General features: G+C 35.4%; 2 long non-coding RNA genes across 2 annotated transcripts; both read left to right on the forward strand.

The window, feature by feature from the left end:
- The first annotated feature begins 79 nt into the window (after nucleotides 1-79).
- On the forward strand, nucleotides 80-21,954 carry LOC132059329 (uncharacterized). Its single transcript, XR_009415543.1, has 3 exons — nucleotides 80-219; nucleotides 20,790-21,119; nucleotides 21,742-21,954. It is a non-coding gene; the product is annotated as an uncharacterized LOC132059329 (long non-coding RNA).
- LOC132060657 (uncharacterized) lies at nucleotides 17,560-19,656 on the forward strand. The gene is made up of 2 exons (XR_009415975.1): nucleotides 17,560-17,820; nucleotides 19,387-19,656. It is a non-coding gene; the product is annotated as an uncharacterized LOC132060657 (long non-coding RNA).
- Nucleotides 21,955-26,363: the final 4,409 nt, after the last annotated feature.

A 26,363-nucleotide genomic window follows, 5' to 3' on the forward strand; every position in this document is an offset into this window, starting at 1 on the left:
TTTTCCATATAACATCTTTTAGTTTACACTCTGCTTTTTGTTATTTTTCAGTTCAATTGGTTTGATATATGTTTTAATTTTGGTTGTTTTGCCTCGTATTTGGATTGTATGCAATTAATTTTTAGCTAATATTAACCTAAATATCATGTAGGTAGCCAAGGGATCAAAAACTTCTGGTGAAGCTATCGGGATCGACATCGACGGTAAACCGTTTCATAGGTATCAAATCTATGTTCACTATTGAATATAAGAACCATAGCTTGTAATTAAGCTACGTATTTTGTTTATGTTTCTGGTTCTCTTTTGGTTGAGGAAATGAGGTAGTGCAATGTCAAGTCCTTATTTTTAATCTGATTAAAAGCTCACAACTTATGTTATGTTTCTCTGATGCAAATTTTAAATGGGCTTACCTAATTTTGGGAAAAATTAGAAAACCATTCAGAAAATGTAAACTCCATTTTAGTTTTTAGGCTTGTGAGATTCTAGGTAAGGTTTTTATTTACCACAGGGGAAGGAGTGTTAAGCATCCTCAGGCTGTCAGGGACAGTCTTTTTTAAACACAGTTTAATTAACACTACAGGGAGGATTATTTATCTATTTCTTATTTACTATTGCCTATTTTAAATAAGCTCCAAAGGAACTAATATCCAAAGATAATTTGTACAAATAGCATTTTTTAAAGTCACGATCACGTAAATAAATATATGCGCGTGTAAAATGATTAGTGGGGAATATAGATGCACGTATGTAAAAAATGATGTATGTGTATGTTTATTTGTAAAGTAAGTAGTTTAGTATGCCTGAGATGTAAACATATATATACATATTCATGACGTATTTTTGTATAAAGTAGTGTAAAAATAGGAGGATTAGTATGTATATTTTTTGAGAAAATAATGTACATATAGGATATTTATTTCCTACGTAAGGTGGTATATAATGTTTCAAAAATAGTCATTTGTGATATGAGAGTATTATATATGTATAAACGTGATGTAAAGATGATTAAAGAGTTAATAAAAGTAAGATAGAGTAGATATATATGTATGGAAAAATAAAGTATGTACCTTGGAGCTCTCGTAAAATAACTAGAATCACTATACGGGACTCTAATAAAAGTATTGTATAAACTTGAAAAATTATACCTGCTCACATGTTAGTATCAAAAAGAATGTAATTGTAAAAATGATCAGTTTGCAACTATTGCTTTTACCCATAAAAATCTACATTTTTATCCCTTTAAAACTTGCGTTTTTCCTTACTTCTAAAAATCCATGTGGGAGCCTTCGCATATTCTATACCTAACTCTTAGTTGAAACACTTGGAAAACATTGTTAGCACGCCCTTTATTTGACAAGAGTCTCCAGTTTCACCTTTTAAAAAGAAATTCCCGATTTTCTTACATCCTCAAAAAGTTGACATCATTTATGTGATCACTCTAATATGCCTAATCCGAATAAATATACTAAGTTCAAAATAAAAAAAAGGGTGGCAGGAAAGATAATGACTAAACTTACTAACATACTTAAGTCGAGTTACGAGTTCACAACAAAACTACAAAAAATACAAATTCACAAGAGTGTTGGTCAAATAATATAAATAGCATGTATCAAACAATATGAAGGCTTAAAGTTCTGAATAAAAGAAGAGCGGAGATTCGAGACGCGAAAGTAGGGGAAGGCTAGACACGAGCCATTAAATCTGCTACTGGCTGTTCTCTGATATGGGCAGAATCCGGAGTTGCCATAACTCCAAATGCTCCCAAGGTTCCTCATGAAAAAAAAAGAAAAGAAAAGATAAAGATATGGATTAGAAACAATTCTCAACAAGGAGAAGGAAGTCTATATAACTTTAATTAATAAAAGCTAGACAAAAGAATCAAATGTAAGACAAGACTTTCTCGTGTCATATTCTCAAAACGCAATACCACGATCAGTTTTAAAAGAAGATCAATGCAGCTCCAATTGTTACTTAAACATTTAGTTCTTCTATCTAGCCTTCCAAACTAAATATGGCGTAACCTTTTAGATGAAATAAGCATCATTTAAGTTCAAAACAATACTGTCATGCTTCCAAACAACAGAAATTCAGAGACATATCACATACTTATTCAAAGTTCATAAATAGGGAAACAAGCTAGCATCCATGCCTCAAAGAAGTGTAAACTGTAAAGCTTATTATTAGGCTACTCTAACGATACAATTCGAACCATTTAGGGACAGTGTCCCATTTGCTCAAACGGATCCTCTACTCATTCTAAAGCTAAGTGACAGCCTCTTGGAGTCTTTGGGATTAGATTAGAGTTTTAGTGTGGCCTTAAACTTATTATCTTATCACGGAATCCCATTTAGCAACCAAATAACCATTTATCAATTTCGAGTGTATTGTCATGTCAAGTAAGCACAACAACTTTTCATGCGTTCATATGAAACCACAAGTTATCACAACAAATAGCCTTTCTTAGATCTCTGATTGGCAGTCACAAAAAGCTTACACCAAAGAAAGGGGAAAAAAAAAGGAAACAGTGTTCATCTAATCACATCCTAGAAACATTATAGAGAATTAAATCAAGAGATTGAAAACATCATTGAACATAAGAGTATGTTAACACTTTATGGGTAGGAAGGCAATGACGGGATTATACTTGGCTGCTCATTTAGCATAACACAGAGGTTTAAGACTTAAAGGATCTGTCTTATAAATAAATAAATAAATAAATAAAAGAAATGCCCTACTAGTTACTGAAAAGGGTGCTGATATCAAAGGAAATAAAATTAAGCTAATCAACTACTTAAGTTCATAGAGAGTGAAAAACTGAGTTTGAAATCCATATCATGCCAAAAGAACAGGGAGAGAAGGAGATAGAGATGATTATGTAACCAACCACATTTTCACACCATAACATTACAATTGACATCTAGTTAGAATGCCATTTATGTACAACTTACTTTGACAGGAAAAGAAAGCTCAGATTTCTACTCTAGTTTTCTTTCAATAAGCCATTATTTGATAATCAGAGACCAACTAAACTAGCAAAGTTTATAAGAAAAGTTTTTGTCTTTGGAAAATTAATAAGTCCCTAACTTCAGAAAAGGATCAATGTTTTAGTTTGAAAATACCTCAAGAAAAACATTCATCAGAGACAGTTGGTTAGAGAGGGACTGGAAAGGGGACTAACTCATCGCATGCTCAAGTTACCTAAACTACTAACAGTTCCAAGCTAAATAAACATGGGGGTTGAATCTAAGAGAAAATGAAGGATTTAAACTTGAGCCTATGCCTATCCCCTATTTTTTTTTTCACGCAGAATTGCTACCTTGATAATGTTCAAATGAAAACAGAAAACCAGTTCATCAACCAAGGACAGTGACCATTTTTTTTCTAATACTTTACCTGGTTGAAAACAAATCTATGAGAGATTCAAAATTCAGCTTCTACAGGAAATGGTCTTAAGGCAAGACTAACAAACAGCATACTTGCATAAAGGATCATTCATATAAGCACAATCAACTGAGATCGATATTTTTTAAACTTTAACCCATATTATAGGAACAAAGACTCCAATTCGTACTAAAAACTATCAACCAAACAACTTCCAGCCCAAAGATGATAATTTAAAGCTTAGAATTAATGTGAAAACCATACAATCCATCAAAAGATCAATTGCAACATAGCTCTAAATTTGTATCCAACATTTTGAGGAGAAAGTGAAAAATGGCTCATTGTTAGGCAAACCAGTCATGTCTTTCAAAGAGTGAAAACAATGCTGAACTCATTGTTATTATTAGCAAAATCCTGAAATTATCTTTGAGAACAGAAGAGTTTGAGTAATAAAAGGAGAAGTTTTGATTTCTATTCTACAGTCCAATATTTCATTTAATTAGTTTATCTAAGCAACATACTTTATTGTAGAATAGGTCAATATATCTCAAAGGTATATCATCAACAAATAGCACCTGGACAGAAAACTATGAACAGGCCTACATAAGTGAGAGGCAATTTGAAAGATTTAAGAAGTTTTAAAGGATCTGGAGTAACTTAAACCAAGTAAACTAAAGAATTCGTGAGAAACTTTCTAAATCTCTATATTGATAAGTGAAGTCAAACAGAAATGGATTTTCCTTATATAAATGATCCTTGCATATTCTCATTGTTAGGCAAAATTTAAACAAAGGTACTTAATCATGTTTAAACTAATTAGCATATCTCAAGGGCTTAATCATGTCATTACACAGAACCCTACACAAACAGTAGCTAAGTATGACTGCTAAGGGAAACCACTTGGACTCAGCAACATCTTCAGTAAATAGCAACTGATTGTTTGAATCATTCCAGTCAAAAATGAGGGAGAAGAAGGGTATACAAACAACAGAGCCAGTTCATTATAGTATGTCACTAAGGTGGACTCCTGTTAATACTGAATATTATACTTTGTTGGTAAACACATAACCAGGACAGACCCTTATTAACTCAAAGAAAGGTAGACTAGGGGAAGGAAAATAAAGCAAACAATGTTCCAGTTAAGAAAAGGTAAACTAGTTTTAAGTGACTGATTAGTTGGAAAAGGAATAGTTGTTTGAAACTTTAATATGGACAGAATCACAATCAACTATTGTCTCAATACTTATGCAGTCAGGATGAAATAACAAGCTCTTAAGGTTGGTATTTAGCTATTTAAACACACGGAAAGAAGGAGATTTTCAAACATAGATACAAATTGGTTTTTAGAAAAAGATATGCTGGACCTTAAAGTTGACACTTAACAATAGAAAACTAAAACAGGCCTTGAATGAATCCAACCATTATGAACCGAACCAAGCTAAGGAATGGCATGCACACAAGTAAAAGCCAGCAAGCAAAATCTCTTTTCCATAAGTATTCTGCACAATATTGTCATTCCTATTTCTAGAAATTTAAACTAGAACCACATTAGTCTCTTTAAATTAATTCAAGAACAAGAGCAGGACATAATCTCCTCATCATATTTAAACAGGATGTGCCTTTAAACTATCTACAAACAAACTAAGTCTGCAACTATGCCAACATACAACTGTAGGACATACATTTCTTTTAAAAGAATACACTCTCAACAACTAAAGAAAACTTAAATAATATATTCTTCCCAGAATCCCAGTAAAACACTCCAGAACAGCCACATCTTTCAATTAAAGATAGAGGGCTATTTAAATGTTAAGCAGGAACTCAAATACTAATTCTACATTGGTTTCTCTAAAATGAAATGAAAAGAGGAACTTAGGGCTGTTCACGGTTTTGGTTAAAACCAAAACCAAACCGAAAATTTAACCAAACCGAATAAAAAACCCGACATTTGGTTTGGTTTGGTTTTAAATTTTAAAAACCGGTAATATTTGGTTTGGTTATGGTTCTATTAAAAAATAACCGAATAAATAACCGAACCAAACCGATAAATTATATACATAAATTTTATAATTATTTATATGTACAATATTAGTTTTTCATAAATAATTATAAATATTTTATACCTTTTAATCATTAATTTGATTTTTTGTCTACTTATTTCACATGGTTGTTTAAGGAGAAAAGAACAACTCTGTAGTCGAGACCCTAGCCTTGGGGATAGGGTCTGAAGTTTGGGATCATTACACAAAGTTTTTTTAATAAAATGGGAGAATTGAGGGCAAAATGCAAGTACTGCTCCAAAGTTTAGGATCATAACACAAAGTTTTTTAATTTCATATATTTTAATTTTAATTTTAGGTGGTCTTTATGTTTAATTTATAATATGTATGTTTGTAACAACAACTAAAAGCTCTTACGCTCTACTTTATTTCTAGGTATGTGTATTAAGATGACAAAAATGGTGCAGCTACTACCAAGTTAGTTTTTAGCTTTATATGTAATAGTTTAGCAACTTTGGATAACTTGAGTGGTACACTATCACTAATAGTGAAAATGTTTCTATGATGTATGTTCCACCTTAAACTATAAATAAAAGTTATCGTTTGAACCAAAAAAAGACATGTCTTTTTCAACTTTTTAATGTTTTACTGATAAGTCTCATGGCTGCTAGTCATAAACCGAAAAATCGAACCAAACCGAACCAAACCGACAATAACCAAACCGGTGGTTATTATTTTATTTGGTTTGGTTATGGTTTTAGATATTTAAAAATCGACTAAATTGGTTTGGTTATGGTTTTAATCAATAACCGACCCAAACCGAACCATGAACACTCAGGAACTCATTACACTAATGACTTCACTGGTCCAAAACTAACATTGAAACGGGATGATGGAATCAGAATGGAATACTAAGAGCAAATATCCCAAAAAAAAAAAAAAAAACATTTTGCATACAAAAATGAACTAAAGACAACCAGCTCAAGAGAATTCAAAACTGGAACAAGCAAAAATGCTAAAATAATAAAATGCTGAAAATGATAAGAAGACTATATTTCTCAAGGGCAGCGACGGGGTTAAACACATATTCGACGAAATTAGTCGTTCTACACTAATTTACAACAAAATGAGGAGAGAACACATTCCAGCCAACTAAACCAAATAAACGATGAGAAATACTTGCACGACTACATTTCTATTTTTACAACATTGAAGACGAAGAGAAGACGAGTACGATTACCTTCTTCGTGACAGCGAACTGAGGCTAATGTTGTCGTCGAGTCTCCGAATCCGCTCTAAACAGTCCTTGCTCAGCCGAGAATAACCAAGATTATACAGCCAAAAGAAAAAAAAACTTAAGAGTTAAAACAGGATTTTCTGAGAACTTAGGAAGAACTACGAATTTGATTAGTTACGAAGGCTTATGAAAAAGAAAAGAAAGGGATTTTTTAACTATCAAGAAAACTTATGAAATAACCGGATTTTATCAAACGTTGAACTTGTCCTAAAACAGCCCTCAAAGGCCGGTATTTATAGGCAAATGCTAAGGGGGGTTTCAACAGCTCCTTCAAAGGGGATTTTGCATTGGAATTTCGAATTAAAAAAGGGGGGAAAAACTGCAATTTTGGAAAATGAAATGATGCACGAAAAAGTGACGGATCTTCACCTTTTCAGGTGGATTTGAAGGCTGTGGATTCGTTGGAACTCCAAATCCAGTGGATTCGCGGGTATGAGGGCCTTTACCCACCGGATCGAATAAGAAATCGACCTTGAAACCGACGGTTCACTGCACTCCTCTTCCACCGAGGTTGATATGATGCTCTACTGGCTCCTTTCGGCTCTGCCACCACATCAATCGAAGGGAAAAGAGACGTGGTAGCAGTGGAGGCGGTGAAAGCTTCAAACCAACATATTTCAGTATTTCGATTTAAGAGAGAGAAGGTTGTTTGGTTTTGCAATCCAATGGGCGTGGTGGAGAGGCGATGTGACGGAAGTGACGGGGTGGCGGCGTGGCAGCGTCGATGGTTGAAGAGAGAGGAGATGAGAGAGAAGGGGTCGTTTGGTTAGGGTTGCTGGTTGAAGGAGAAAGGGGATCGTTTGGTTAGGGCTGTCTGATTTAGGGACTTAATTTAGGGGTTTGGGCCGGGTCAGTCGGGTTAGTGGGCTGGGGCGGTTGAGTTTTGGGCTGAGCAGTTGGGCTACTGATTTGGGTTAAGTTTAAAAGGAAATTGACCCAATATTGTGGGTAAATAATTTAATTTCTAATCCCTCTCTATTTCAATCAATTAATTAAAATATGTTCCTTTGTCTTAATTAATTCCCACAAAAATGCATACCTATATAAATTATGACACAAGTAATTTAATATACGTATTTAGTTTAAAAAATAGAGTAAAAGATGATTAATACGGTAATAAGTAGGATTAAAGGAAAAATGTCAATGCTAATATTGATATACGAATATCAACATTATTATTATTTTTCGAATGATTTTAATTATATATAAAAAAAAATGATGTTTAGTCCTTTTTTAATTATAAAATATGATGTTTGGTCATTTTTAAGAAACGATAAAAATGCTCTTAACTTTAGAGAGATATATCTCGAAAAATAGCGTAATAATTAGTGCAAATATTCCTAACTCGTTTGGGGAATTTTTCAGGACTAAAAGCATAGTGAAATTAATTAAACGAAAAGGGAGGGCCAAAATTGGGTGTCAACATGCAATACTAGTTCACCAACTCTTGTTTAGATTTAGATGTCGCTCGTTTATGGAAAATCGCTAAGCTATGGATTGTGTTGCATTTAGCATTTAGTATTTTGTCAATATATTGTATCATGTTTCATTTCGTATGTGAACTATTCTAGTTTACTTTTCTCCTTTACTTAGCTAGATAGGCGAAATGGCTACAAAGAAGTTCTGTTTACAATTTTTTCCTCAACATTCTTTCTTTTTTCTCCTTTTGTTGATAGACATGACATGTAAAGTTCTCTCTCTGTCTCTCTGTAAAAAAATATCATTTTTACTTTAAGGATTGAATCATGTGTACGTATGTAGGAACTACGAGTTCATGTTTGTATGTAGGAACTCTACATACAGACACATGATTCAATCGTAAAAGTTGTATATCAAGAGGCTTCACCCAAAATAATTTATGTTTCTTCCATCTCTTTGTTTGTGTTTGCTTTATTTTGTCCTGAACTAACTTTTTCATTTTAATATTGTGATTCTGTTTTAATTTTAAGTTGGATCATTCTGTGTTCTTTCTAGCCATGCCAATTGATAAATCTTGGATTACCAAACCACAAAACACGCCTGACTATGAAAATGGGCTAAGAAATTTTTTGGATTTTGCTTTCGAGCATGGATCTATTGATGGGCGTGTAATTAAGTGCCCGTGTCCGATATGTGGCTTTAAGAAGTGGGAAGAAAGAGGTGTAGTTGAAGAGCACTTGACTTGTAAGCGTTTTCCAACAAATTATAAATTTTGGTATATGCATGGGGAAGAATCACATGCAACTGCGCCACTGTCTTTTCAGAGTACAAATTTCATAGAAGATACTTTGCAACCCCAAAACCTAATGGCAACCATTATTAAATGATGCATTTGGGTTCACCAGCAACAATGTCAATGGGCTTGATGTGTCTTTTGAGCCTATAAATAGAGAAGAAATGGTTAATGAAGGGCACATTGAGGGGAATAATGAAGATTATGCAAAGTTCTTTGAATTGATCGAAGATGGCAAGCAACCGTTATATGAAGGGTGTAAGAAGTATTCCAAATTATCCTTCCTAATTAAATTGTATCATATAAAATGTTTGTGCCGGATGACTGACAAAGTGATCAGTATGGTATTAGAATTGTTAAAAGATGCCTTTGAAGATGCTAAGATTCTTGTTTCCTTTTATGAGGCCAAGAAAACCATAAACAAACTTGGTCTTAATTATACCAAGATACATGCTTGCCCAAATGATTGTATGTTGTATTTTGGGGAAGACGAGGGCTTGCAAGAATGCAAAAGATGCAAGACATCTAGGTGGAAGAATAATAAAAAGAAACAACCTGCAAAGATTTTGCGCTACTTTCCACTAAAGCCAAGGTTGCAAAGATTGTTCATGCGTTCTAAAACTGCTGAGTCAATGAGATGGCATTCTTTAAGGGGTAACCAAGATGGAGTGATGAGGCGTCCTAGGGATTCTCAGGCATGGAAAACATTTGACTTACTTCACCCTGAATTTGCTGCCAATCCTCGAAATGTAGCACTAGCCCTATCTAGTGACAGTTTCAATCCTTTTGGAGCAATGGCAACAAATTATAGTATTTGGCCAGTGGTTCTTATCCCATACAACCGTCCTCCTTGGGAGTGCATGAAACAAACTTCATTTGTTCTCTCAATGATCATTCCGGGAAAACGAATGCCAGGCAATGAAATCAATGTGTACTTACAACCTCTTATCCAAGAGTTGAGAGAATTGTGGTACGACGGAGTGCAAACATTAGATTCTTCAAAGAATGGAAATTTTAAAATGCGAGCAGCTCTGATGTGGACAATTAGTGATTTTCTGCGCGCTTGGTAACTTATCTAGATGGAACACATACACAAAGTTTGCTTGCCCACGTGTAACTTTGCTACGATTCTTGCTTGATTGAAGCATAGTAGAAAGTGGTGTTTCATGGGTCATCGTCATTTTCTTAGAAGTGGCCATCGATTTCGATTGCAACGTACTCGATTTAATGGGAAAATTGAGCAACGGGAGCCACCAATATTATTATCAGGGTCAGGTATCTTGAAACAAGTGGAGGGCATTAATGTCATTTTTGGGAAAGTACCTGAATTGAATGATAATGGTAAAAGAACCCGAGGACAAACTGTTGTTGAAGATAGATCGAGATAGTGGAGAAAGAAAAGCGTGTTTTTTTTATCTCCCTTACTGGGAATCTAACTTGTTGCGTCATAATCTAGATGTTATGCACATTGAGAAGAATGTTTGTGACAATGTGATAAATACTTTACTTAATGATATTGGAAAATCAAAAGACAATCTTCATGCTCGGGAAGATCTTAGAGAAATGGGTATAAGGAAAGAACTGTGAGTTGATGACAATGGAAAATATCCTCCATCTTTGTTTACTATATCAAAATCTAAGAAAGATGGATTCAAGAAAGATGTGTTTTTGCGTACTTTAAAGAATGTCAAAATGCCTGATGGATACTCGACTAACTTTTCAAGATGTGTCGACTTGAAACAACGGAAGTTGTTTGGAATGAAGAGTCATGATTGTCACATTCTCATGGAGAACTTGTTACCAATTTCCATACGTAATGTTTTACCTAACAAAGTGATTGTAGTGTTGATAGAGTTGAGTTCATTCTTTCGACAACTCTGTGCTAAAAGCTTAAGTCTCTCAGACCTTGACAGGCTTCGGTCTCGGCATTTTCTCAACATGAATCACCTAGAAATGTTATTCCCTCCAAATAAGCGTTCTTTACAATCATGGTTCATTTAACTTCTCATCTAGTTGACGAAGCAAAACTTGGGGGACCGGTGTAGCATCGGTGGATGTATCTAACGAGAGGTAAACAAAATTTTCTCGCTTCTTCTTTTTAGAGTTTCATACATGGGATCTTTCTCTATTCATTCGGTCAATTTATTTTTCGAGTTTGTGCTCTTTTTTTTAGAGTTTCTTGAGAGTCATACATGGTTTCTTTCTCTGTTCATTCTGGTTGAATTTGGTTTTCAGTTTTGAGCTCTTTTTTTTTTTTTTTTGTGATTTTCGTGAGTTTCACATATTACTAAAAGTTGAGAGTTTCACATCTTTCTCTATCCATTATTTTTACATATTCTTGGCAGTACTCAAGCTTTATTGCTTGCATAATAGTTATTGATCTTCTTAGATCTAATGTCTTAGAAGCGTATATGTTCTGTAGTCTGGGATATATGTACATGCATTTGTTATATCTATAATTGAAAGGACAGTTTCTTTACATTTTGCCCTTTATGCTGTCGTATTCTGTAACGACCCATTTGGTCGTTGTAGTGTTTTTGTCACACCCCAACCTTGGGGTGTGGCCGCACCCGGCACCCGAAGGGCCGAGCGAACCAACTGTTATATCTAAACTCTGTAACGTGAATCATAGGCCGACGAGGCCGCTGAATAACGATAGTAAGAAGTATATCATAACAACCTGCAAGCAGAAAAGGCCCAATAACACATATATTCATTACAAGGGTCAATAAGGCCACAACCAAGAAAGACAACTAGTCAAAAGGCCGGCAAGTCCAAACACAATACCTGTACACTGAGGCGATAGTCTGTAAGCCTCTAAGAGCACTAATATGCATCAACTGGTCGGGACGGTGGCCCCGACGTACCCATAGCTATATATATATATATATATATATATATATATATATTTAATGACTACGACCGGCAACTCGGAGAATGGAGTGCGAACATCCCTCTTGAACTTTGGTATCCTGCGAGAAAGGTACAATAATCCATCTACCGTACTGTGGGCATGATCGCGACACGTACAATGCGTCGATACGAAAGATGTGCGAGTACGTAAGGCGGTAAGCATAAACATAACATAAGCATAAGAGATACGGATAACTTGGGAAAAGATGTAAAGACAACTGAAACTCGAACGAGGCCCGAGGGCGACCATAATCATGACATAAATGTAAATGCGTACACATAAAATCATTCCTCGTGTGGAGGCATATATCATATCATATAACAATAATAAATCCCTCGTAGGGTGAGCTCATTATCGTAACATCATCTCTCGCCCAATCGATGGCGGTGCACGGCTACGTGCCTACCCGACCGCCTACAACACGGCTCGGTAAAGAAAGAAATACATCGAGGTGCACGGCTACGTGCTGCCGACCGCCTACAACACGGCTCGGTAAAGAAAGAAACATGTCTAGGTGCACGTATAGTGCCTATCCGTGTATAGCGCGGCTCGGTAATGAAAATAAATACATATATATAAGTGCAATGAAAGACTGACCTTAGAAGAAATATCATGGAAAGAGTCGAAGTGACCTATCGTCGTTATCCTCGGACTATCATTACTGTCGCTACGTTTATCATTATTTGATCATTAGGCCAAAGAAGTAAAAGTACAAGGAAACATCTTGTTATGAATTATTCACGAAGCCAAAGTTAGCCAAACTCTTATGAAATATGATCGACACAACTTTTATCGGAAAGAGTGTGCCAACGAGAGGTTCGTCACCTTGGAGCAATAGACAAGAAGATAAGGATTAACTCAATTAAAGGAAGTACAATCAACTCAACTTTGATGTGTGAGTACCATAACTAATATCATTCTTCATTCGATAAACAAGAGGGATACGAAATGTGAAAGGTACTTGATACAAGCTATTCGTGAGAAAAGGGTAAGTTTAACCATTTTGGGACATAATCGACACAAGTTGAACGGAAAGTCTTTTAATCGATAGCCAAAAGGAGATGTGGACCATAATTTGGTACAAGTCATATATAAAGTATGTGTCAACTCGATTATCATGGAACACGATCGATTCAAGTTAACGGAACAAATTTTTCAATGAAAGGTCATTTGAAATCTCATGCCACAAAGAGAATAAAAAGCCCTACATACCTCGTCGATGGAGTTATATATGTTTCTCGAGTCTTTGAATGACTTACGAACGATCACCTACATCATACGACCAATATGGGATCAATTCCAAGTTGATAGCTTATGGAAATACTCACTGAGGCATTTCATCGAACAACTTGCGGGCGTAAGTTCGTAGGATCATTTGTAGTTGATTTCCTCATTCAAGACTGCCATTTTTATTCTCTTTTACTCCTACTCTTCCTTATCAATCCATCCATAACTTCATAGCTCCAAATAATACATTCAAACCACAAGAAACAGCCCCAAAGAATCAAGTTCCTCCATAAGAGTTCCTTAGAGTTAATAAAAGGCTTGTCCTATGGGATTTCTCCTCCAATTTCTAGGTTAAATATTTGTAGAAGCTTAAGAGGACCATAAGAAGAGTAGAACATACCTTAAACTTCAAGAATCACTCCAAAACAAAGATTACTTCAAGTTGAAGGTTTCTTCCAAAAAGCGAAACAACGAAAAAACGACGATTCTACTATTACCACGTGATTCCTTACATTAAATTTACTTGATTAGCCTTTGGATTTGCTTATGATTGATGGAGAAATGTTTGAGAGAGTTTAGGGAGTGTTTAGGGTTTGTTCTTTGAAGAGAAATAAGGTTCCAACTGTTACACCTCGGCAATTTCGTGACGTTGCGTCGTGAATGGACTGACGTCGGTCAAGGCGGAAACGAGACCTTCACGACTACAAGAGGGTGATTGGCAGCCTTAATGTATATACGATAAGATTTTTAAGTCATAGGACTTGGTGAAACTAGGTTCGTTATGGAAGCGAAGTATACGTTATGTCTGGGAAAGATTTCATGGGTGTTGAATTAATGAATATTTAGTAAGGTCTTGAGGATGAGTTATTATGTCAATTAGATCATTAAGGAGGTGTTACACGAGTACCAAGAAGGTTCCATAAGGATTCGAGATCAAACGAAGCGACGAGAACGAAATCGAAAAAACTGGAGATTATACGGTCATATATATGGACCGTATATTTTATACGGCCCGTATATCGGCCGTAGAACCCTTCCATGAAGGGTGGTCTTGGAGGAAACATAAGGTCCTCGATGTACGGACGTATAAATTATACGGTCCTTATAGTGGACCTATATTCAGTCGGTCCGAGTGTAATTTTTATATAGGCACGGTTTTTCTTTTTTCTCACTTCTCATTTCTCCAACACTATTTAAACCTCTAGAACTTTCCCTATATCACATTAATACATATCCAAGCAGGGAAATCAAGGATCAAACACCAAAAGTTGGTAGAATTAAGGGTGTGAATGCTTCCCAAGGGTAGATAGAAGTTGAGAATCTCCTTGGTATTGAAGTGGAGTTCTTCTCAAGTGAAGTATTCTCATCCAAAGACCATATCTACATAACCAAAGGTGAGTATTACAATTATTTCATGTTAGTGAGGGTGTTGAGTAGTTGAAGAACTTGAATTAGAAACAAGTATGGAATATGAGCTTAAGTATACAAATAATGGCATGTTAGTTAGAAGGGTAGTTGAATTGCGATTCATGGTATGATATAAGTATAATTTTATTATGAATGGTATCAATGGTGTTGAGGAAATATCATGTGAATGATATGCATGAGGTTATATCATAAGTGCGGTCGTGGAGGATCCCGGAAATGAGTTTGGAAATTGAATAATGTTTAACTTGAGGGAATTTGCATATTGTGATATTATGGATGTTGTTGTATTGTTTGGGAGCTGTTTTGTTATATGAGGGAAGGTTATCGAAACAAACGAAATGTTGCCCAATTCTCGTTAGCCTTATCCGCTTTAGTTTAAGCTTAAGTATACCTTCAACAATCTAACCTTCGTACGAACCCCTTTGTATGTAGAATTGTAAGCCAGAAGAAGAGCTCTTAGCTGACATCGTTAAGGAGGTACAAAGGTATGTGAGGCTATCCCCTTTCTCTTTCAAGGCATGATTCCTATGTTTTGCCCATCATCCTTTTACTCCTAGAAGCACCAGAAGTCTATAGCTTCTAAAGAATCTCACGATGACTCCAATTCTCGAGATTTTCAAGCTTAAGGTTCTAGATGATTTCGGACGTGACTGAGTGAGCTATAAATCATATGGATTCAGCTTATGTCTGAGCTATATAACATATGGCCCCAGTTCATGTCGTGGATCATCCAAGATGAGACCTAACATTGATAATGATGTCATAATGTACTCGGAGGTTTACGACCTTACGTCACTCCGAGAAAGCGCACTTTTATTTGGGCTCTCACGCATGCTACGTATGTTATATATATATATATATATATATATAGGTTAAATGGGGAAAGGTGAGGCGCTATAGACGCATAGCCACCTGATCAGCTGGCATATTATGATATCATCCCGGACGCGGGCTATATGGGTGATGGATCGGGCTGTACGTTCCACGGCAATATATTGATATATGATGATATATGGATCGGGTTGCACGTTCACCGACAATACATGATATGATATTTTACGCGTATGCATGTACGGCTCGCCAAGAGGCAAACTAGAATCTTTACTTTATCTTCTTATTCTATTGTTACTTTATGATGCACGCCTTACATACTCAGTACATTGTTCGTACTGACATCCTTTTCCTTTGGATGCGTGCTCGTATCCAGGTAGAAGGGAGACGACCCGGCTTCTGAGGAGCCGGATCGGCTTGCCGAGACCTTTCATAGGCCCGGAGAGGTGCCGTCTCTAATATATTCTTTTGTGTATATATATTTGGATATGATGGGGTCTGTCCCATCTTCATTTGGGTTTCAATTAGAGGCTCGTAGATACTCGTATGTGGGTAGCAGATGTGATGTGACCCTCGATGTATATTTTGTACATTATTCTTTTGCCGTCGCGAGGGCTTATATATGTGGATATGTGTACATGTTATATGGAGCATATGTGTGTACAGGCTAAGATGATGGTAGCATGAGGTGTGGCGCTCGGTAATCAGCTCTGGGTGCTCGTCATGGCCCACTAAGCGGGTCGTGACACCAACCTAATTTGTGGGTCTTTTATATAAAAAAGAATAAGCTGCCACCGACCTAGAGCACTGTTCCCACGACAGTTTATGTCCCTGGATAGAAATGCGAATATCTCTCTACTCCGATGTTGTATCGACGAACGATAAAATGCTCTAGAAACTAGACTCGTAGAACTTCGATTTGGTAGGTGAATCAACCCATAACTCCAAGTAGATTGAGAGAAAAGCTCCGAGACATATGACCCAAATTTTAGTGAAATTTACAAACTTAACTTGCGACGCCCTTTGTCGACTTTCGTATTACCACTCGTTTGACTTCCAAACTTAACAAGAGACCATTATACAATTCAAATACTTCATATCATTACTTATTTAGCATGTGGAGCACTCCTAATATCACCCAATAGTACAAGTTATCGTATTCCCAACTTGCCGACTTTTGACGAAACTCATGCTTCTTTGATTCATTCACCCTCCAAATCTTCCACCACTTACTAGTATTATTTATAAACTCTTGTAACCATTTTTATTAATAAACTCAATCCCTTTTATCCTCAACATAATTTCTTTTTAAACTTACGTCGAATAACTCATGATGCGACTTTAACGTGCGAAAATTCGAGGTGTAACAGTTTTGACCCATTGATCCTTCCTCAAGTACCGTTAGTATGATCTATGAATTAATGAAGTCATTGGGTTGGTTTCCGCAAGGTTTGAGTGTAAATTGAGTCATTGAGGGAGGAGCTAGTTAAATAAGCGAGTTAGAGTTGACCACGGTCAACGTCGGGTTAGGATGACCCCGTGTCAATGTTTTGAAAGTTACAACATGTCATTATGATGATTTTGAACCTTTTTCACAAGTTTTGGTGAGGTTCCAAAGAGTTTCAGATAGGTTTGGGTTTTGTCGCGCTCGTATTCGGTGTTTTCGCCGGAGGTCTGTGGATAGAAACTACTCCAGATTGATCATCCGGCCTTTTTTTTGAGTGAGGTTTGAACCATTAGATCCGTATCGAAATTCTGAAGCTATAGGAAAAAGAATCGTCGTGTTTCGCCTCCAAATGAGGGAGTTATGCCCATTTTAGTGTGGACTGTTCCAGCTGGCCGCTATAGCGATCTGCATTGCGGTATGCGGAGACCGTTGCGGTGGCAAAGAGCGAAACCCTGTTTTTAATACTCCAACTTCCACCCATTATTCCCAAGACCCCAAAGTCAGTTTTCAAGAGAGAAAAAGGCAAAATTCATTTCATTCATTGGTGAAAACATCTTGGAGGATAATTCCCCATCTTTATTTGTTCCTTTTTCTTTCTTCTTCAAGTTCCATGATTAGTTTAAGGTCCATCAATGGTGGGTGAAAACCCTAGAACCCTAGAATTAGTAAACCCTTAAATAATTGGTAGGTTGTTGATTAATTATCTAGGAGTATAGATTATCACTTTCTAGGAAAGGAATTTGATTTCTTATGGTTGAAATTGCATGGTGAGACTAGGGTTCTAATAAAAATGGAAGCCTTGTTCTAAATCTATTGGAAAGGGTAAAATTGATTAGAAACCCACGAATTGAAGGCTAATGATTGTAGAGATAGAAGTTATGATAAATTCACCATTAAAGGATGGTTTCATCCATTAAAAAGGGGTAGAAGTAAGTGGGTCTTCTTCCCCAAATTGTTGTTCTTGTTTAAATACATGGTTTGTTGCTTACTTAGCATCATATTGTTAGACTTTGACCGTTATGAGGCGCTTCAGAAATAGAAGACTCGTGTGGAGTAGTTCGTGGCTCCTGTTCTGCATTTGAGGTAGGTTATGGCTTACTTTAGTTAGACTTTGATTAGTGAAACGTATGTATTGTGTAAAATTGACGGGAGAAAGCATGATTAGGTCTTCAGACATGGTGTTTGGCTGGATATTAGCTAGGTTGGTATGACTTCTGATTTTGTGAGCTCGTCGCCATTACTTTATGTACTGAAATATGAGGTGTAGTTGTATTCATATTGTGGCGATTCGGGAGGAATTTCTATTAGGATGATTGTTGTTGATGGTGGCTCGTTGCCCCGTTATTATGATTAGACGTATTACCTGAATTGTCGTGTTGTATTCAATTCTCTCTTATTGTGACACATATCATCAGAGAAAGGAAGGAATACTGAGTTTAGACCTGAATTGTGATTTATATATTTATGATAATAAGTAGATGAAAACTTGATGTATGATTTACTGTTGATGATAATATATAGAAAAGTGGAGCTTCTTGGTGATACAAGACTTAGTTGTGAGGCGTACTTGCTACATATGGAAGTAAAGAGGGACATAGACTATTATGTTGGTTGAGACGATTGTATGATTCATTTCATGGTTGAGTTGATCAAGTCTTAATATGACTTGTGGCTTTGTGACTTGTACCTTCACTTTGTTGCTTTATTGGTTTGCATTGACTTACCATGTTTACACTCATTTATGCATTCATACACTCGTAAATGATGGAAATGGTTTGGAAGACTTGTGGCATGATGCCTTGTGTTTGACATTGATATTGCTAATTGTTCATAGTCCATACATACTAATGAACTGGAATAGGTTAAGACATACATTGTGATGTGAAATTAGTGAAGAAGTTAATATCATCTTCTTGTTGCACTTGTGATACTATTTGATACATGGTACTTGATGAATTGATCATTGAGAGTGATGTGATAATGTTATGGAAAGGCACATATGTGACCTAGATTATGGGCTCGTGGTTCGAGGTTCTTTCCGGAGACGAGGGGTATATTGATATGGCGGTGATCGAGGTTCTTTCCGGGGCGGAGGATTTATGGCTCGGGTCCGAGGAGTGGGTCCGGAACGAGGGTATATGGACACCATGGGTCCCCTGCAGATCATGACTACTGAGCTATGACATCAGTAGCATGTGTGTACAATGTGTATTTGGCCAAGGCATTGCATTACATTGCATTGCACATCATCATATTTTGCATTGCACGTCATTACATTTTATTCTGCATTATTATATGGCTCGTTGTTTTTTATTCTGGTGTGTTTGCTGAAACGGCTGTTGTGGTATTGATATGATGATTGATTGAGTTAAATTGTGGATTAGTGACTCTACCTAGGGAAGGAACTTGAGCTTGTGATTATCAGGTGAGATTATTGAAACTTGACAGACTTGTGGGTTAGAAGCTTCATCTTAGGTTATGACAATGTTATGGGATATTCTGTGACTTGGATTTGAGTATTAAATGCCTATCTGTTTATCTTGTTGATTTTATGCTTATATACGTGAACTAATCTTAGTCGGCCTATGATGCTTACCAGTACATAGTGTTTGTACTGATACTACCTTGCTGCACCCTTTTTTAGTGCAGATTGTGTTCCAGAGATTTCATCCAGACTACATCTCTAGCTTGAAGCTAGTTTGCCCGATCAGATCCGAGAGTGACCTTCTATCCATGCCATGCCACCTGAAGATCTCTCTTTCCAGATGTCTATTTTTATTCCAGACATTCTTTATTATTATATTTGAGATATACTTCATTCTTTAGACATTGTTAGTTAGAGTCCTTGTACGATGACTTTCAGATCTTGGGGGTGTAATAGTTAAGACTTCCGCAATTATATTATCTATTAATTATGAATTGTTTTATTTATTTATTCATTCACATTATCCTTGATTGTGTAAGTATAAATGATTTAAGAAGTTGAAACTGGCTAATGATTAATGGGTTAACGGATAAGGGTTCGCCTACTAGTGATAACAAGGTAGGTGCCCGCACGATCGGTAATTAGGGTCGTGACATATTCTGTAGGCAAGATTCTTTTATCTTCCAGATACACATGTTGGCTTGATATTGGGAGTATTTGTTCTTCATCATCTAATCAATTAGTGTGAAATAAGATGAATTCTCATGTTACTCTCAACTTTCTACTATTTTATAGTTTGTATGTAAATGATTTACGAGGCTAGTATCTTTGAGAGTACAATCTGGTCAATATGTTTCTCTGTTGCTGTTGTAATACTATTTCGTTATCACATCAGTTATCAAGATGTGATTGCTTTTAGAGTTTTCGATGTGGTTGGAATTCTTTTGCTTGGTCTCAAGATTTATTTTCCTTCCTTTTCCTTTTCCTTTTCCTTTTCTTTGGGAAGGGAGGTCAGTGTAATTTTATAGAGTTGAGGATGTCAAACTATCATCTTGCATGGATTACTTTAAAAATCTCATTGTTATTTTACTTTACTTTTCTTGATATCCTTCATTGTTTTCTACTTTACTACCACGAAGGCTATTCTTTATGCTCAGCTAGCCAGTTGAAAAACTTGAAAGGTCTAGCAACCTTCCTTGAATGTCCCTAAGTTCTAAACACAGTGGGGACTTATCAGAAAAAAGAGCTCCATCGGTATAGCATTCAAAAAAGATATTCTCATCATCCACTCAACATTTACGATATCTTTGTCAGTCTTACTAAAAATATGGCCCTTGATCCATGTGTATTCCCTACCACCTGTTCAGAGTTGAGTGATTCCAGTATCTGGCATGAAATTCCTGAAATCTCTCACTTCGACCTCTTGTACACTATTCCATTGGGTCCTATCATGAGCATCTGTTATGGCATTGAAATCATCCATCAGAACTGTAGTTACAAGTAAATATATATGATAACCATTAGTACAAGTTGTTTTCCTGCACTTGTTTTCTTGCCCTTATGCTGGGAGGTGATCAAATGGTATCCTCCATTTGTGATGCTTATTGTGGTTTAACCTTTCGTGTAGGAGAGAATTGAAGAAATTCGAAGTCAAAGATTAGAAGGTCTCGCAGAAATTTTTCCTCATGATGCGTTTGGTGTGGTCTTCGGTCCGGAGCACCCTGGTCGTGTTCGAGGCTTAGGCATGGGTGTTGTTCCAACTGTGGCATTCAATAAGACATCAAGGCGAGGTGGTTGTTTTTATATGGGTTCGTCTAATGCTAGCGCTCCACCTCCACAATGGCAACAAGAGATGGCGGATATGAGATCACAATTGAATGCGCTAACAAACTTATATCGAATGAACATAGGGAATATCCTCGAGGAGTTTAATCACTTATTTCCGACTCCCACACAGGTACAAGTACTAAACTGAACCCCTTTCTTTTTTTTCTTTTTTTTTTCTGATGCTGTTTTCTTCCTTTCAAGGTAGACAAAATTAATTTGGTGGTCTGGGAATCACTTATTTCAAGGGAATGCTGCGTATCAAGGATAAAAGAAGTAGACAAAAGAGTACTTGTTTACGGGAAATATTTGATAGTCTGTTTAAAGTCAGATTGGAATCATTATGGGATATGTTTGTCGGGTGATAGAAGGAAGCTAAACTAGCAGGATATTTAATGGTCTTTCGATGGGAACAAGAGGGGAAGTTGAAGATTCTAAGACCTGGGATAATGTCACTGAAGTTCAGAACATATGTAGATTATGTTGCAATCTGAAGTCATTTTTCTTTGGTGAAATTTTTAATTGTCCCCTCTGTCCTTTTGTTTTTTATTGTCCCTCTGACTGTTACATAATCAGGAAAAGAAAAACAGTATGTAGAATTGTTCAAACCTTACCATGAAAGTCCAACATTTAAAATTGAAGGAGCAGACATGAGATGATCTTCCTTCAATGAGTTTCCTTTATAATCTTTATCATTTGACGATTCTATAATTGTTGGTTGGTAGTTTGATAATTTCCTTTTTTTTTTTTAGCAGGCACAAGATTTAGGAAGCACTCCTTCACCAATTGGACCAAGAAGTTCCTCATATAGATGTAACAACGGAGATAGAGCGAGTGGCAATTAGTAATCATCATTAGGATCAAAACTATGTTTTTTGGGCATTGTTGATGAATAACTATGAAACTCTAGCTTGAATTTGGATGTAATTTTGGGATACTTTTGTTTTATATATTGAATATTTTGCTCATTTAAACCTTTCAAGTGTTAAAATTATTATGGTGTTTGATTTCATAAAAGGTGATTCATAAAAGGTGCAAAAATAGGATCTAAATTTGGCAACACAAAATTGTCAACTGCATAGGGTGGCTAAGCTGCCAAAATATTGTTTTATAAAATTACAAAATGGCAGTATTAAAAAGTGCACTTAATGGTGGTTTAGCAGCATTATGGCGGTTTGAAACCGCCGTAATTTTCGCCTAAAACTAACAGCATTTAGGGCGGTTTAAACCTGCCGTAATTTTCCCTAAGACTAACGGCGGTTAAAAACAGCCGCAATATACTAATTATGGCGGTTTCGGGAAAACCGCTAGTAGTATTAATGGCGGCAAGGATTGTGGCGCTATTGAAAACCACCATTTAACTGGTTATGGCGGTTTAAAACCAAACCGCCACTATACCCATTAAAAACCGCCGTAATCTTTCCGTTATTTTTGTAGTGTTTAATACTAAGCTTAAAAGAGTGCCTCCTATTATAATATAATAAGATTATCCAATATTCCCAGTTAAGATAGACAAAATGCTATACAACATATGGTGATCTTTAAAGCAGTTCTGGTATTTAAATTTGCAATGCTTAGAAGCTAAACTTTACAATTATGGCCAATGTCATATATTGAAATGCAGGTCACTGTGCTATAAGTATAATGATGCCTTTGAGAAAGAAAAAAAAATCAAGATATCTTACTTGCATAATAATAATACCTTCCAAGTAGAAGAAAAAATGCACAGAAACTTGCTTTTTGTTTATGGCAGTCAAGCCATTCACAAGAGTTGTTCATTCGGCCTTCATTCAGCTTGCTTCAATTTCAAACATAGCAAATGTTTGTAAGTTCAAAAACATGACAGTATTTAGGAATAACTATATGAAGTGAAGAAAATCAGTACAATTTACATGGTCCATTGACTTATCACCATTCCATTAGTGTTTGGCATCCTACTTTTCTTTTTAAATGGAACAACAAAAAGATAAAGATAACGAAGCTTAGGGCCTATAATTCCATTCTAAACTTTGATTGCATTTGAAGCAATGTAAGATGTATTACAAATGTTCAAGAAAAGCTTTTTTCTTGAGTAAGCTTACAAAATATTTATGTTGATTACATATCCTCCCATTTTCTTTTCTGATAAGTTACTGCAGATCCTCCAAGTAACCATAGATATTTAAAAAAAGAAAAAAAAGAAAAAAAAAAGGCAATTGCTCATTCAAGTTTTCTTTCTTCTTCTGCTTCCTTACGATACTTTTCTGTACACGTCCTATTATAAATTTGTTAAAAACTCCATCTTCAAAAGTTAACTATAATAGTTTCTTGACTTCTTCATTGGCTTGAACCTGATTTAATACAATATACATCTCTTAATCCATGCTTCAACTAATTCAAAAGAAGATTGCTATAAATATAATATAAAAATTACCAAGTACAGAGGACTTATGTATCTTCTTGTTTAGACAACCAACAAATCGAAGAGCTAACACAATATGAAAAACTGAGTCAATAATCAGCAAATTGAAGGATGTTCTGTTACTCCTCTGCCCTTGAAGACATTTTATAATAGATAAATTTTCTTTAGTCAATTAGCCAACAATTTTTTTAGAAAATCCAAAGAGAGAAAGAAGTGATACATATATCATACAGTTCCTTGTGATCATATAATAACAGATAGGCGCACGTACTAGAATGCTATCCATTTGTAAAACGATACTGGTGAGAAGTAAAATGAGGGTATTTCTGAAGTAGTGCACATGCAGTGTCACTGCGATAAATCAACTGAGAAGCAAACGTACTGAAAAGAAAATAATGCATGAGTAAGAAAAAGAATGTTAGATGAGGCAAACGGAAAAGTTCTTCTAATCACATTGCAAATGAGAAGCAAACGTAGTGAAATTATTCAATTACCTACAGATGGTAACGTGATTTGCCAACTACAGAATCTCCAATAAGCAAAAGCTTGATAAAAAAGTCGTTGCATGAAGGATTACACCATCTGATTCACGACAAACACACAACACAATTGAAAAAGAATACATATATACGATACACAACACAATTGAAAAAGAATTGTGGAAAAAAAAATACATATATACACTGGTCCAATATGTTAAAGTTGTCATGAGAGAATTCAAGACAATTATAAGATATGTACATGCGATGATAAACTCATAATGATATTCACATGGTTAAAAGTTTGTTATCCCAAAATAGGAGATGAGGTGCAAAGACAAAAACAATAGATGACCCTGCTATCCACGAAAGGAAGAAGTCCAGAAGAGTCAGCTTCAAATATTAGAATAATATATTTGGAAACGAAACATCAAAGTAAAAGAAGAAACGAAATATAAAAATCTTATTATTTTTGTGAAGCTCCACAGAGATGCAATATCTCACAAAAAAAAATTCTTTCAAATATACATCTCCATCTTCAGTACTGAAAATTCAAGTTCAGTAATGATAAAGCATTAAGAGGTAAACTAATGATAAAACTGAAAACAATGAAGAGAAGTTATAATTAAGAGTTAAACTAATAATAAAACTGAAAACAATGAAAAGAAGTTATAATCAGTTTAAAATTCAAAATCCTCAACCGGTTAGAATGTTTATTTGGATAAATACCTATTTAAAATCAAAGTAGAAAGAAGGAGCCAAAATGCGCATTCCACGTCCATGTAATTAGCAAAACTAACCACACTAATTCTAAATAACTAATTGAACGCAAAGCAATAGCTATTTAATTTATATCTGATACGTTTTGTATGTGCTTGGTCAGTGAGACTTGGGAGGAAAATGGGGGAGTGAGGGAGTGATATGGATTTGGTGGGCTGTTTAGTTTGAAAAACTTTTTTAAAATCTTTTGCTTTTTTCTCTTATTATTATTATTATTATTATTATTATTAGTGGGTTTGGTCGGCTGTTTAGTTTGGGAAACTTTTTTAAAATCTTTTGCTTTTTTCTCTTATTACTATTATTATTATTACTATTACTATTGTTATTATTATTGGTTTTTATATTTGGAGATATAAGGAAAATTGAGTGGAACTTCTCTTTTACTCAAATTTTTTATCTTTAATTCTAGAAAGATTATTATTATTATTATTATTATTATTATGATCATCATCATCAATCAGGGGCGGATCTATGTACATGGGTAGGGGTGGCACGCCAGCCGGACTCCTCCGTCCGAATTTTGTATATATATGCATATGTGTATAAGATATCCGGTATATATTTCTCTTGCCACCCGTAGTCACAAAGCAGAGCATAGTGCCAGTGGCAAGTGGTTAAGTTATCCTCTAAAGGACGCGAGTTCGATCCCACTTTAACACGATAAATTACATTTTTTTATTCTGCTTTTTTCGCTTCTCTTGCAACAAAATTATCCTGCGAGGTTTCGAACCCACAATCACCGGGTCAGAAGCCAATTGCCTTATCCAACAGCCCATGGGCTGAATGTTGCGCAATTACATTAATATACCGTATTTACGATCAAGCCAGTCAGATCTTAAAAGTTTTACACTTATTTTTTGTTGACCTTTTTTGTTTTTGTTAAATTTTGCTGGCTTATTTTCTTTCTTTTTTATTTTAGGCATGAAAAATGAGCAATTTTCTTATTTCAACAAGTTTTCTCTTCTCCAATTTTTCTCCTCTCTGTTCGTCAAAATTTGAGAAACCCATGTAGTAAGTTTCTCTTACTCTGTCTATTAATTAAATCATTTGGATGCATATTAAACAATCAGTTTAATCGTGATAGTTTAAATCTTGTGAAGATTTTAATTTACAGAATAAAATGTTGCAACAAAAGACGACATGAAAACTAGATTGGATTCCATTTGATTTCTTCAGCCTCTTTACATTTTTTATTACTATCAGTCGATACTTTTAAATATGACTTCGTATGTGAAGATCTTCGACGTCTTTATATTTAGTTTGTTACATAAAGCGTGAAGTATTTATATAATATAAATAATTTTATCATCATTGAGTGTTTTAGAATATGAAAACTTGTTGAGTGCAATTATAAATGGACGATATATATTTATGATATTACTTACTAATACTATTAAAAATAATAGTTGTTTGGGATAAGTTATCATAATTAATTTATTTTTTCGTTTGCCTGATTTGTCTTTATAAATCGAAAAATAAATAACCAGAACCCAAGCCCAAAGTTGATCAAACCGATCGACCAAATGCTTACCTTATTTGGACCTTGTAAATAGCAACGTCACGTGACACCCCTAACCTCCAAATCCTGGATCCGCCTCTGATCATCATCATCATTGGTGCTTTTTACATTTGAAGATATATGTAAGTAAAACTGAGTTGCTCTTATCTTTTATTTTCAATTCAAAATATCATCTTTTAACTCTTTTAATAATAGATG

Source organism: Lycium ferocissimum, chromosome 6 (assembly GCF_029784015.1).
Source record: "Lycium ferocissimum isolate CSIRO_LF1 chromosome 6, AGI_CSIRO_Lferr_CH_V1, whole genome shotgun sequence".
Classification (NCBI taxonomy): domain Eukaryota; kingdom Viridiplantae; phylum Streptophyta; class Magnoliopsida; order Solanales; family Solanaceae; genus Lycium; species Lycium ferocissimum.